The sequence below is a fragment of the Chinchilla lanigera genome, unplaced genomic scaffold (assembly GCF_000276665.1).
Source record: "Chinchilla lanigera isolate Chin_1 unplaced genomic scaffold, ChiLan1.0 scaffold00004, whole genome shotgun sequence".
Taxonomy (NCBI): domain Eukaryota; kingdom Metazoa; phylum Chordata; class Mammalia; order Rodentia; family Chinchillidae; genus Chinchilla; species Chinchilla lanigera.
In genome coordinates, this window is record NW_004955405.1 from 41416648 (window position 1) to 41429601 (window position 12954).

The 12954-nt window shown below is 47.0% G+C and overlaps 1 protein-coding gene across 1 annotated transcript in view; it reads left to right on the forward strand.

The window, feature by feature from the left end:
• Positions 1-12773: 12773 nt before the first annotated feature.
• Positions 12774-12954, forward strand: part of Fbxo7 (F-box protein 7) — a gene marked incomplete in the record, with an annotated part of 20250 nt that continues 20069 nt past the window's right edge. Inside the window, 1 exon segment of the mRNA XM_013519159.1 lies at positions 12774-12954.

A 12954-nucleotide genomic window follows, 5' to 3' on the forward strand; every position in this document is an offset into this window, starting at 1 on the left:
TTTTATTTTTTTTGGTCTTTTTGAGACAGAGTCTCGTTATGCAGTTCAAGCTGGCCTTGAGCTCACTTTGTAGCCCAGGCTGGCCTCGAATTCGCAGTGATCCTCCTGCCTCAGCCTCCCAAGTGTTCAGATTACAGGCGTGCACCACCATGCCTGGCCAAGATGATTTTTTTTTGGTACTGGAAATTGAACTCATGACTCATGCTTGCCAGGCAGGCGCTGTGCCACTGAGCTAAATCCCTGGTCTCTATATCATTTTAAATCTTGCTTAACTAGTCCTCTCGCATTGGAGGTGGGACCTGAGGCTTGTGAGGATAGATAGGACTTGGACTTTCCAAGTCTAGATGGAAAAACCGAAAACCTGAGAAGAAATAATTACACTGTGACATGGCAGGGGGGCATCAATGAGTGCATTCCCAGTGCCCTCGGACCAGAAGGAAGTGTTGTGGGGCGGGGGAGGGGGGATTGAGTCAATAGTAGCCAGGAGATCAGAAGGAAATTGTATGGACGCTAGCGGACCCTGGAGGAGTAATCTCCGAAGTCTGAGCTGTTGATCACAGAGAGCTGGTCTGATTTATAAGGTGGCAAACAGAAGTTCCAAGAATGCGATAAGCTTTTGCGGAAGGCTATGGGACAGTGGGTATCCTGTGGTGAGCACCGCTGTATGTAGCCACTTGTTTTTAGCACATTCACAGAAGCTTCAATTTGATGGCAAATCATATGATTTGGCTGCGTTTAGTGGCAGAGAACAGAATGACTGCAGCTTTAACGGACAAAATGCCTGCAGTTAGGTCAGGATTTCGGCTCTACGCGGAGCAACAGATCCTGCTTGGAAGAAGTCATTCCGGGCAGAGGGATCAGCTTTGGAACCCACGGAGGCAAGGACCTGAGGGGCTGGAGGGTGAGTAATCTGTAGTAGGGGTCACCAGGCAGCCTCAGGAAGGATTTTTGTTATGCAAAGAGGCTTGAATTTTATCTTGAAAATTCAAGGAAACTCAACAGGTAGAAAACAAAGACCAACTGAAAAGTGGGCGAGTTGGCTGGACACACGCACTTCACAAGGGGGACAAACAGACCCCTGGTAAGCTTATGAAAACATGCTCAGCACTGTCGATAAGGAATTGCAAAGTAAAACAATGAGACATCGCTACACCTGGATTAGAATGGCTAAAAGCAAAGTAAACTGACAACACAAGCCAGAGGAGAGGACAGGGTCACAGGAATTCTTATTCATGCATTGTTGGTGGGAATGCAGAAGGCACAGCCTCTCTGGAAAACAGGCGGTTTCTCAGAAAACTACACAGTCCTACCATATGACCAAGAAATAGCACTACTACTGATTTGAAAACGGATCCAACTAACATGGAAAGAGGTTCACAGAAAAATCTGCACAAATGTGCGCAGCAGTTTTATTTATACTTGCCCCAAGCTGAATGCAGCCAACGCAGGCTTCAGCAGATGGATTCAGTGACAGAAAGAAATGAGCTGTGAAGGCACAGAAGGGCTTGGACGGAGCCAGACGTGGTGCCAGGTGCCTGTAGTCCAACTACGTGAGAGGTGAGACAGGAGGATCACTCGAGCCCAGGAGTCTGAGGCCAGCCTAGGCAACTTGGTGAGACCTTGTCCCAAAAATAACATTAACATGATGTGACATGACATGACATAGCATGGCACGGCACGGCATAGATTAATCTCACATGCATAATGCTAGTGAAAAAAGCCAGTCTTAAAGTCAGAAAAGGCTTCACCCCATAATGACTTTAAGTATATGACATTTTGGAGAAGACAAAACTACAGACAGGAAAGAGACCCACAACTGCCAGGAGGTAGGTGTGCTGGTGGAGGAGGTAGAAGCACAGGGAGCTTTTGTTAGGGTGATAAAAATACTCTGCTTGGTACTGCACGGTGACTATAGCACATTAAACATTTGTTAGGACTCAAAGAACTTCAGAGCTCAAAGACGAAACATCAATGTATGTCAATTTTTAAAAAAAATCCTTCAGGAGAGTGAGTGATCTGGGACACAACGTGGAATGTAAGAAAAGAATCTAAATGTTTTGCAAATGTGCGAAAAAGCCTAGTGAAGGGAGTGGGCAAAAAAGGTGCCGGCCCGAGTAACCGTGGGAATAGTCTGTAGGACTAGAGGGGACCAGAGCTCTGGGCAAACACTGTACTCTGGTCCACGTATTGTTTCCCACAGTGATCGGTCAGCAATCCTGGAACCACTACACACTCAGGCTGGAGTTAAGCAATTAACTAAATGGCTGGTGACGGCTGGAGACACGGCTCTTTTATAGCTGGATTGGGAGGCTACAGATACGCAAGGAAGGAGGCCGTGACTTGTAAGACGGACTGGAGTTGTGGTGTGGGTGAGATGGTTACTCACAGAAATAACATGCTGTTGCAGCAACAGGATCTAATTTGCACTATAAGCTGAGAAGGTTTAGAAGAAAGGAGACCCCGGTGGCACGGAGCACACCTAGCACCCGTCTTTGGGGCAGGAAAAACACAAAACGGCCCCAGAGCGTCTTGTAGTGTCTTCAGAAAGAATGAAAATACTAAAAAATGGTACATAACAATAGAACAACAGAGAGAGAGAGAGAGAGAGAGAGAGAGAGAGAGAGGGAGGGAGAGAGAGGGAGAGAGAGAGAGAGGGAGGGAGGGAGAGAGACAGACAGACAGACAGACAGACAGGGAGAGAGAGAGGGAGAGAGAGAATGAATCCGCAATGATTGATGATTGCCAGGGGCTGATCAGACCACTAGATACCTGTGGGGGGATGGCAGGGAATAAAAAAAGACAAGACAATTGAGCTTTTAGAAGACTCGGTTCCCACTTCTTGACAAACTTTCAGATAATTTCCGAAATATTTTGTGGCCCCAACCACCCAAGGGCCTGTTTGCAATCTTTATTTGCATTCTCAAAAGCCAACTGAAGCCCCGTAATTTTGGCCGCCAGTGAATAACGGATCTGTCTGTGGACTAACGGTCTCCAGTAATCTAGCAAGGAGCTGAGCGTGAGGCTCTGGGGACCCCTGTAAGACATGTGCAAAGGACTGGGCTGGGGTACCCTCCCCGGGAGCTGTAGCCCATGCCCATGTCATCATCAAATGTATCTGGTCATGTGCTTATCGCATAATCAGTCATTGCACAAGGTCTGCATAGGTCCTGTTCCCCGCAGCTTGTCCTGTGTGGTCCCCAGCCTCCCAGCCGTCCTATTTCTATTTGCCTGTCATGCTGCGAGCTCTGTGAGTTTCCTGTTAAAACCAAGGAATTGGCCTTCCAATAGACATGAACAGGCAAGATGTGGAGTATCTGTGGGGCCATATGCAGGGCTCCCAAAATGGACTCCAAGAGTCCCAGGGCAAAGAAGACTCCGTTATTCATCACACTCTGTTTCAGCTCTTTTAAAAGTTCGTATTCTATCCCGAGATGCTCATGTATCATTTGTGGGGGTTATTGGGGTCCTGTTTAACAGGAAAACAACAGGGCCCAAGCAAGGTGGCCCCCACTCGCCTCCAGGAATTCCAGAGGTGTGGGCCAGGAGAGGCTCTCTGCCTTGTGATCTTTTCAGTTCCGCAGGAGGAGCACTGGCAGATGCTCTAACCATTGCAGCACATGAAGGTCCCAGTACCGACTTTACCAGACTCTACACAGACTATGTCTCTGGGGCAGTTGGCTCTCCCCTAACGTGGACCCTCTTAAGTTTTCTCCAACCCCATCCCAATTCTCTGTCCAAAGTTCCCACCTGCGGGAACCAAGGGTTACGCTTGGTAGTACCTTGCAGCACCCTGACAGAGAGGGGTACCGACCTGGGCCCCTGCCTGCCTCAACAACATGCACAGCAACCATACATACCTGTGCTCCTCTGCTGACAAACTCTGCCCCATTATCATGGTCAGAAGAGCTTTTCCACGGTGCTACTACTTTTGTCGTAGGCAGCTGAGTTAGATAGAAGTATTATAGGCGGTCAGACAGGGCTGGGCCATCAAAGGAGGCAATATGGAAGACAAGATACCTTGCAACTGTGGGAGAAACATGTACTCCCACTGTCAGCAAGACCTCAAGACAAAAGATGAAACAAATGCGCCCACATACCTCCCTAGGGATGGACATCAGGGATTGATATTTTAAGTAGGTCTCTATCACCTTGAGAAAGCCAGGAAGAGTCACTAGCCCAACCCCCTGCAGGGAAAGCCCCTGTTCTGTATTCATGCCTGCTTGCTACATGACTGGCTTCCCCACTGGATCCGAGTTAATGAATTTTACCTGAATAATTATGCTTGTAATCTTACTGGTTGACCATAGTTTTGTCCCACCTCATATCCACCTTGTGAGTTCCCCTGGGAGACCCCCTCACCTTGTGGATTTGCTCTATAAAAATCCCTAGAAAAGCAGGTTCCTTGGCAACCTCTCTCAGACAGAAGCTTTCTTTCTCTCAATATGCTCTGCTCTTAACCTCTGCTGTTCCTAAAATTCATTCTTTGATTTTAGAGAACACAAACTTGTCCCAGACATCTTTCAGGTTGGGAGTTTCTTTCTCCTATGTTACTTTCACTTCTGTTTGGCGGACTCCACAGTTTTCCGGGGGACTTCCCTGACATCTGTGTCTCTCCTTCCCACTCTGGTGGGTCTTCCCCTCCAAGTCTCAGGTCCCTGGTTTGTGCGCCAGTTACCAGAGGCTGATCAGACTCCCGGATACCTGTGGGGAGAATGGAGGGGAATAAAGAAAGACAAAAGACAATATCCAAGGTGCAAGGGAACTAGCAGGAACCTGCCTCTCGTGCACAGGCACAACAATCTCTGTGGTTGACCCACTTTTATTAGCAAGTGAGGAGCACAGGGGAAGGGGCTGTGTACTTTTCATGGAAGAGTAATTGCAGTAAACGGAGAACAAAGGAATGAGGAAAAGTCCCTCTCCATACCCTGATGCCTTGCATTCTTTAGACTGCTCTCAGCAGATGCTCCCTTGCCTTAGGAATACTCTGGTTAAGAGCTTTCTCCGTGCAGCCAGGAAGCAGGCAGAGTTCCACGTACTTCTCTGTTCCTACAGCACGGTCACATCAGCCTTGAGACCACGGGACCCCAGTCATGTAGTTTGGTCCCCAACAGACGATGATAATTGAATACAAGAAACAATGGAAAGATCTTTCAGTGGCCATAACTGAGACACAATATCAACAAAAATGAATTGGCATTGGGTTATAATACAAAATATAAAGTAGATATCTGTAAGTTCATATTGACATAAATACTGAAGAAAGAATAGGCAACTGTCCTGTGCAGAAGAAATTGGAATAATTTCTGTAGATTATTATTACAGATAGCTAAGCTGGTATGGTAGGTAGTCAGATAGGGCCAGCCCGGGGGGAGTCAGTGCAAAAGACGAAAATCCATCACGACTGTGGCTGGCGGTGCACCTGAAGATTAAAGTCACAATGGCTAGTTTTACATTCTTCCTTAAGGGACGAATGGAGGTTGCGGATTACTGGTATCACTCTTTTAAGATTTCCCTTTGTTTCTTTAGGGCTGAGCCATCTTCTCCCACCTACTACAATTAAGACTACTAAGACTAAAGACAAGGCCAAGACTACAAATTATCAGACAAGGTTAATGATGTCACCCACGTACCCTTGATACCACGGTATCAATGTTATCTAAGCAACTATACTTACAATCTTACTGGTTGATCATAATTTTGATCCACATTGTATCCACCTCATGATTTTGCTCTATAAAGCTTCCTTGGAGAGGTGGGCTCATTGGCAACCCATTCAGAACTCCTGCTGTCTCTCAGGACCTATTCCTGTTCCCCATCCCCCCTTCCCTATTCCCCATTCCTTTTCTCCAATAAATTTTCCCACTCTTAACCTCCCTTGTTCCTTAGAATTCATTCTTAAGAGTTTGGGGAAGACATGAATTCGGTGTACCATTTCCCCTATATCCCGGTCTCTAAGAAGATAGAGCTGAGCTCTTTAAGTGTGGGCTGCACATGATAACTTTCTTTCAAAGAAAAAGAGAATAAAAAAGGGAATAAAAGATAACTCTACAATGGAGAAGCCAAATGACCAGGGCTAACACCAAACCTTCGGTGTGTATTAAGTCATAATGGTAATGGTGCCATGCTTTGATGTGCTAACAATGACCCTGAACCTCTGGTCTTCTTCCCAAGAACACATTGCCTTGGTCCAATCATTCGATAAATATCAGACAGAGCCCAGCTGAGTGACATTTTATGGAATACCTAATACTCCTCAAAAAGGCCATACAAATGGCCAAGGTCATAAAAACGAGCAAGTATGAGAAACAGTGACATCAAGAGGACCTAAGGAGATAGGATGCCTAAACGTCATGTGGGATCCTGGGACAGAAAAAGGACATCAGCCAAAAAGCAAGAAAATCTGATCAAAGAATCCACTTTAGCTAAATGCATCATTGTTGATTCATTAACTGTGACACATGCCAGAATAATCTGTTCATAGGGAAAACTGGGTGTGTGGTGTATGGGAACTCTCTGCATTAAATCTGTAAATGTGAAGTTCCTTAAAATCAACAGTTTCTTTTAAGGCATACCCAAGGGAAGGCAATGAATGGATTCCCATAGGAAGGTATTCCAGTAGTATTCTATGAAGTGGCCCATTTATTATTATTTGCTTTGGTTTGGTTTTTTGGTCTTTTTGAGGCAGGGTCTGATTGTGCAGTTCTGGCCCTCCCAAGTGTTGGGATTACAGGCATGCACCACGATGCCTGGTGGCCCACTTATTTATTTACTTATATATTTATTTATGGTACCAGGAATCAAACTCAGGACCTTACGCTTACCAGGCAGGCACTGTGCTGCTGAGCTATACCCCAGGCCCAGTCCATTTATTTTTATAAAAAGAGAAATGAATATGTCTGAAGTCTTTGAAAGTTGCAGTGCCTGATTAGACACTCTAATATTATACTGAGTAGGTTGAAGAGGAGCCAAATCAATACCAAAACATAGCCTAATACAAGGACACAAGGAGAGAGGTCCTAGGCCAGGTATGGTGGCACACACCTGTAATTCTAGCACTTGGGAGGCTGAGGCAGGAGGATCGTTACGTGTTTGAGGCCAGCCAGGGCTACAAAGTGAGTTTAAGTCCAGCCTGAACTGCACAGTGAAACCCTGTTTCAAAAAGGAATAAATTAATAATAATCATAGGGAGAGAGGTCCTAACTAAAGAGGTCTCCCAGTAGTGACCAAGGGCTTCTATCCTAAATCATTTCAACCCGCATCAGAAAATCGACAGAATATGAGAAAGCAGGGCAACAGGATGTTTCCCCAAACCCTTAACTCCTCCAAAGCAGGTTACAGGCAAAGAATTCAAAACCAAAACGGTCAGAAATATTTGAAGAGCTTAAAGAAGAAACAAACAAAAACTCATTGAGGTGACACAACATTGCACCTCAAGGTCCGAGAAAGACGAAAATAATCCAAACCTGCAGTTAGTTCAAGGAAGGAAATTACAAAGATTAGAGTGGAAATAAATAGGATTGATATTGCAAAAACAATACAAAGAATTATTGAATTGAAGAACTAGTCCTTCAAAAGAATAAGCAACATAGACAAACCTTTAGCCAAACTTACAAAAACAAAAAAGGAAAGGAAAGATCCTTATCAATGCTCTGCAGACAGAGGACTAACTTTACCCAACCAGAAAATGGGCAATCAAAAAAAATGGATGCTGCTTAGAAGCAGCAGAAATGGCCAAGAAATACATGAAAAATCTCATCATTGCTGAACATCAGAGAAATGTAAAGTAATGCTACACTCACATACCAGCATAGCCAGAAAGAATGGCTGTGATCAAAAATCTCAAAATAACAAATGCTGGGGGATTTAGCTCAGTGGCACAGTGCCTGCCTGGCAAGCACAAGGTCATGAGTTCAATTCCCAGTACCGGAAAAAAAACAAAAAAAAAAGGTGGTCAAATACTGGCGAGGATTTGGGGGGAAGCAACTCTACTACATGGTTGGTGGACATGTAAACTGGCACAACCACATGGAAATCAGTGTGGAGATTCCCCAAAAAACTAAAACTAGAAATTGCATTTGACCCAGCTCTCCCTCTCCTGGGTGTCTTCTGAGAGGGTTAAAGACAACATCCCACAGTGATCCATGCACACCCAAGTGTAAAGCAGCACAGCTCACAATGGCCAAATCTTGGAAGTGAACTATATGTCCATCAAAAAATGCATGCATGAAGGAAACGTAGTATATGTACACAATGAAGTGCTAGTCAGCCATAAGAGGACAGATCTGAATCATCTGTAGGACAGTGGATGCCCCTTGAAACCATGCTATGCGAAGTAAATCAGATACAGAAGGTTTCTCTTACATTAGAAACCCAAAGTATAAGTCATCTAAAGAGCAAAATAAAAGGCAGGTGCGAGGAAGCAGGGAGGGCTTTTTGCACACGAGAAGGGGACCTAGGGAGGGGGAGAGAGGTGTGGAAGGAAGTGGAAGCAGCAGAGGTTAAGATGTGGTGTGTTCACGTATCAAGTCCCCATAATGAATGTACTCCTCCTGTGTCACAAGTATGTACTAATAAAACATGAATTCAAATAAAAAGGAAGTTGCAGAGCCCATTGCTTACAAATATGAAGGTAGGGTCCTGCAAGAAGAAAAACACTCCGGAGGGAGAAAGCTGAGAGGGGTCTGTACATTTCCTGGGCCCTTCTGTGGTGTGGAGGGCTGCCCCTCAGGCTCCCCGACGTCCTGGCTGTGCCTTGGGGATGCTCTAGTCTCTCCCACCATCCCAGCAAGTACACCCCAGGTGAAAGGGTTGGTGCCAAGGATCCCAGGCCTATTTGCTTTCCATTGTTGCCTTAACAAAGGGTCACAAACTTAGTGGGCTTAAAAGAAAACAGGAAGTTACCATCTCAGTAAATCCTGACACAGTGGCCCCACAAATTGTTGCTACTGCAGCAGTTTTTACAGGTGGTCACTCATGCAGGGCTCACAGCACTCAGGTGTAGACCAGCTGCGAAAGATGGCCACCACATCCACCTTGCACTGTGTTCTCCAAGCCTGCGGTTTCAGAGGGCAATAACCTCTGGTTTGTCTCGGTCTCTGTTGCATGGGTCTCTGTTAGAGCAGCTGGAGCTGCACCCTCCCTAACACAGCTCCTAAATAGTTGTTCCCCCACTCTCTGTCTCTACCCCTCAAACATCTTCCCTGCCCATCCATTCTGTCATTCCACTACTTGCCTTATTCTCTCGGCTACCAAGAGCTTCTAACCATTTACTGCAGCGGTCCTCTGGGTGACCTTGCCTCCCAGGAGATACCTGGCAGTGCTCTGACATCGCACAACCGGGCACAGGGCACTACGGCACTTTGTAGGAAAGGGTACTACGGCATCAAAGCCTTATGTGGCTCAAAATGTCACCTTCTGAGGATGAGCAGCTCTGATCTCATCTATCCTCCACACTCTCGTCACGTAACTGCATCACAGATGGGAACGTGCCCCTTGTGTGGACAGCTGTCAGATTCCTGGCTTCCTATCACTTCTTGATGGCCTTTTCTGTACTTGCAGTGAATTCCAACCTTGCCGCTCCAAGAAAGGAGTTCAGGCCGATCCTAGTCCCCTTTGTAGCCAGGGCTCAGGGACGAGACCGAGACTCCCTCAGTCAGACACCACCTGTGTGCCTTGGATCTGGAGAGAGGTGATGATCTTTTGAGAGTTTGGTAATTCATTGATGGAGGCTGCCAAGTGCACATGGCACTTGATGGTGGCTGAGGCGGTGGCAGCCATTCCTCTGTGGTTCCTGGCAGCGGTCACAGCAATTTCCTCCAGCACGGGTGAGTGGCAACAAGGTCAGTCTAGTTGCAGTAGCTTCCCTGTATGCAGTCAGTCACTTTCCATTGATCACCTCAAAACACGGGTAGTAAAGTCTCCCCCGCATAGAAGTCTCCAATGTCTCAGACCCTTTGCTTAGCCAAACGCTCTTTGTCATCTGGGATGTATCCACTCTGCCATTTGTTCTGGTCACACAGTCACTCTGGTCCTGCTACCCTTCTGCGATCCCATTTTTTTCTTGTTACTAAAAGAATCCTGTGGCACAGAAAGCCTCCTCTTACACATACCCTGGTCCTCAGGTCTGTACGCATCTGTATCATGGATACAGATTTTACAATCTGATACACAGATTTTACAATCTATTGCAGGAGTTGATTCACTTAACGTTAAACGCAGGGACGTACTTTTGTTCTTTATGTCTAGCACTTAGGTCTATTATCTACTGCAAAGCAGGTGATCAATGTTTAAGAAATGAAACAAGTGCTGCCACCTACTGGGAGACACTTTATCTCAAAACAACTTTGGACAGTGGTAGACGCTTCAGGATTGAAGCGTAATAATATTCTCCCCCTCATCTAAGCTGACTGTAAGAACCAGCCTGCTGGATGCTCTCCAGTGATCCCCACCTATTGCTACTCATGCCTTTGGGTGGATCTTCCCACACTAAATGGTTGGTGTGGAACCAGCAAAATATGACACAGCAATGACACGGTGAAGTATGATTAAAAAAAAAAAACAACTATGGTTGATGCTTACACTTATTTATTTATTTTTGGCACTGGGAATTGAACTCAAGGCCTTGTGCTTGCCAGGCAGGCGCTGTGCCGCTGAGCGATATCCCTGGCCCCAGTACTTACATTTATTGAGGACATATTGCCATCGCTCCCCCTCAGAATTCTCCCCCTTGCTTTGAACACACTTAGCCCACGGTTCTTGCCACTTTCTGAAGCAGCTCTGGAGTCCTCCTCCCTGTTTCTTTAGTTGTGCCACCGTGGATACCTCAAGGTCCTGAACTGATCCAAAACACTGATCTTTCATGGTCACTTTGACTTTAGGGAAGAGCCAGAAGTTGCTCAGTACCCGATCTGGTGAAGGAGGCCACACATTTTGAGAGAAACTGCCTAACATTTTGAACTGATTCAGGACATTGAAGCGTCCACAAGAGCACAACTAAAGATACTCATGAAAGAGGACCTCCAAAACTGCTTCAGAATATGGCAAGAACAAGGGAGTATGTCTGCAGGTATGGGGAGTGTTTTGAGGGGAATTAATTGCAATGTGTTTTTATTGCAATAAATTTTTGTTTTGTTTTGTCTTTTTGAGACAGGGTCTCGCTATGCAGTTCAGGCTGGCCTTGAGCTCACTTTGTAGCCTGGGCTGGTCTTGAACTTGCAATGATCCTCCTGCCTCAGCCTTCCTAGTGCTGGGATTACAGGCGTGCACCATCACGCCCGGTTTATTGCAATAATCTCTCTCTTTTTTTTTTTTTTTTGGTTTTTCTCCGGTACCAGGTTTTTTTTTTTTTTTTTTTGGTTTTTCTCCGGTACCAGGAACTGAACTCACGACCTTGCGCTCGCCAGGCAGGCGCTTTGCCACTGAGCTAAATCCCCAGCCCCTATTGCAATAAAATTGAAACTTTTATTCAATTTAAAATTGAAACTTATCACACCACGTAACTTTTTATTGTTTTTTTGAGACAGGGTCTTGCTACATAATCCAGGGCTCACCTTGGACACGTGTGGCCATCCTCTTGCCTCAGGCTCCTGAGGGCCCGGATTACAGGCGTGCACCACCATGACTGGCTCATGGAACTTCAAAGGCTAGGTCATTAAGACGTTGCAACTTTTGGTCTCTCGGGTCACGGGTTCTGAGGGAAGCCAGTTGCTTTAAGGGGACATTCAACCAGCCCTCTAGGGAGGTCCGTGTGGTGAAAAACTGCACCAATAGTCTTGAGAATGAGCCACCTTGGAAGCTGTTCCTGTGGCCTATCTCCAGATTTTGATGTTTGTACGACTGGCTGCTCAAATGAGAAACACAGCTGGGGAGATGGCTCAGCGGCACAGTGCCCGCCTGGCAAGCGCAAGGTCCTGAGTTCGATTTCCGGTACAAAAAAAGAAAGAAAAACTTATTCAAAGCTGGTCCTGGAGGAACTCTCTGACGTCAGGTTGGGTGTGTCTCTTCTTCGCAGAAGGGGAACCAGATCTCTACCTCCCGGACCCAACACTGACATTCTCTTTTCAGACAAACACATTACTTTCCTGCAAGTCAATTCACGAACTAAGGTGTGGATGATGCATTACAGATACCTTTATTCAGAATTTAGAATACCACGTGATAGGGGCAAGTCCTCAAAAAACGAGACCTTCAGGGCAGCTGGGCATGGTGGGAATACATACCTGTATTCCTGGCACTCTAGGATGCTGAGACAGGAGGACCTCCAGTTCCAACCTGGCCTAAGTAACTGAAAGACTTAATGAGACCCCCTTTCAAAATTAAGGGAAAAAAAGCGCGCGCGGTGTGTGTGGGGTGCTGATAATATAGTTCAGTATGAAAGCCCCGGGTTCAATCCCCTGTACCAAAAAACCAACCTGCTGAGCAACAAACCCTCAGGCAGATCCACCGAGTCACGCCATCGCCAAATCCCTGCCTATGGAAACTGCCGGCTGCGTTCCGCGGGTAAGCCTCGGGGCGTGCTAAGCAGCAAGGTTACTAACACGCTTTCCGACCCAGAACCCGGGCCACACGCTGCGTTACATCTGCTGTAGTAGGACGAACGCCCCGGCGCTGGGCTCAACTCCGGCTTCTGAGAACACCGCCAGGAAGACCCCGAGACGTCCAGATCTGTGGAACCCAACCAACCTTCCACTGCTTCCTGGCGGAAGCCGCAAGCGCTCCGCAGCGGAAGTGTGGGGTCCGCGCTTCCGGGGCCGCGACCAGCGCCTGCGCAGTGTGTCTCTCCGGCAGGCTGCACAGCCGCACGCCGAGCAGGCGATCGGAAGTGCGCGGCCGCTGTCTCGCTAGCGGGGTGGGCTGCAGGGGGCGCCTGAGGAGCGCGGCGCAGCGCCCCTCTTCGGAACCGCGGCCCGTGCCCCGGGCCCTCCGCGACCCGCGGATCTCCAGTCGCCGCCGACC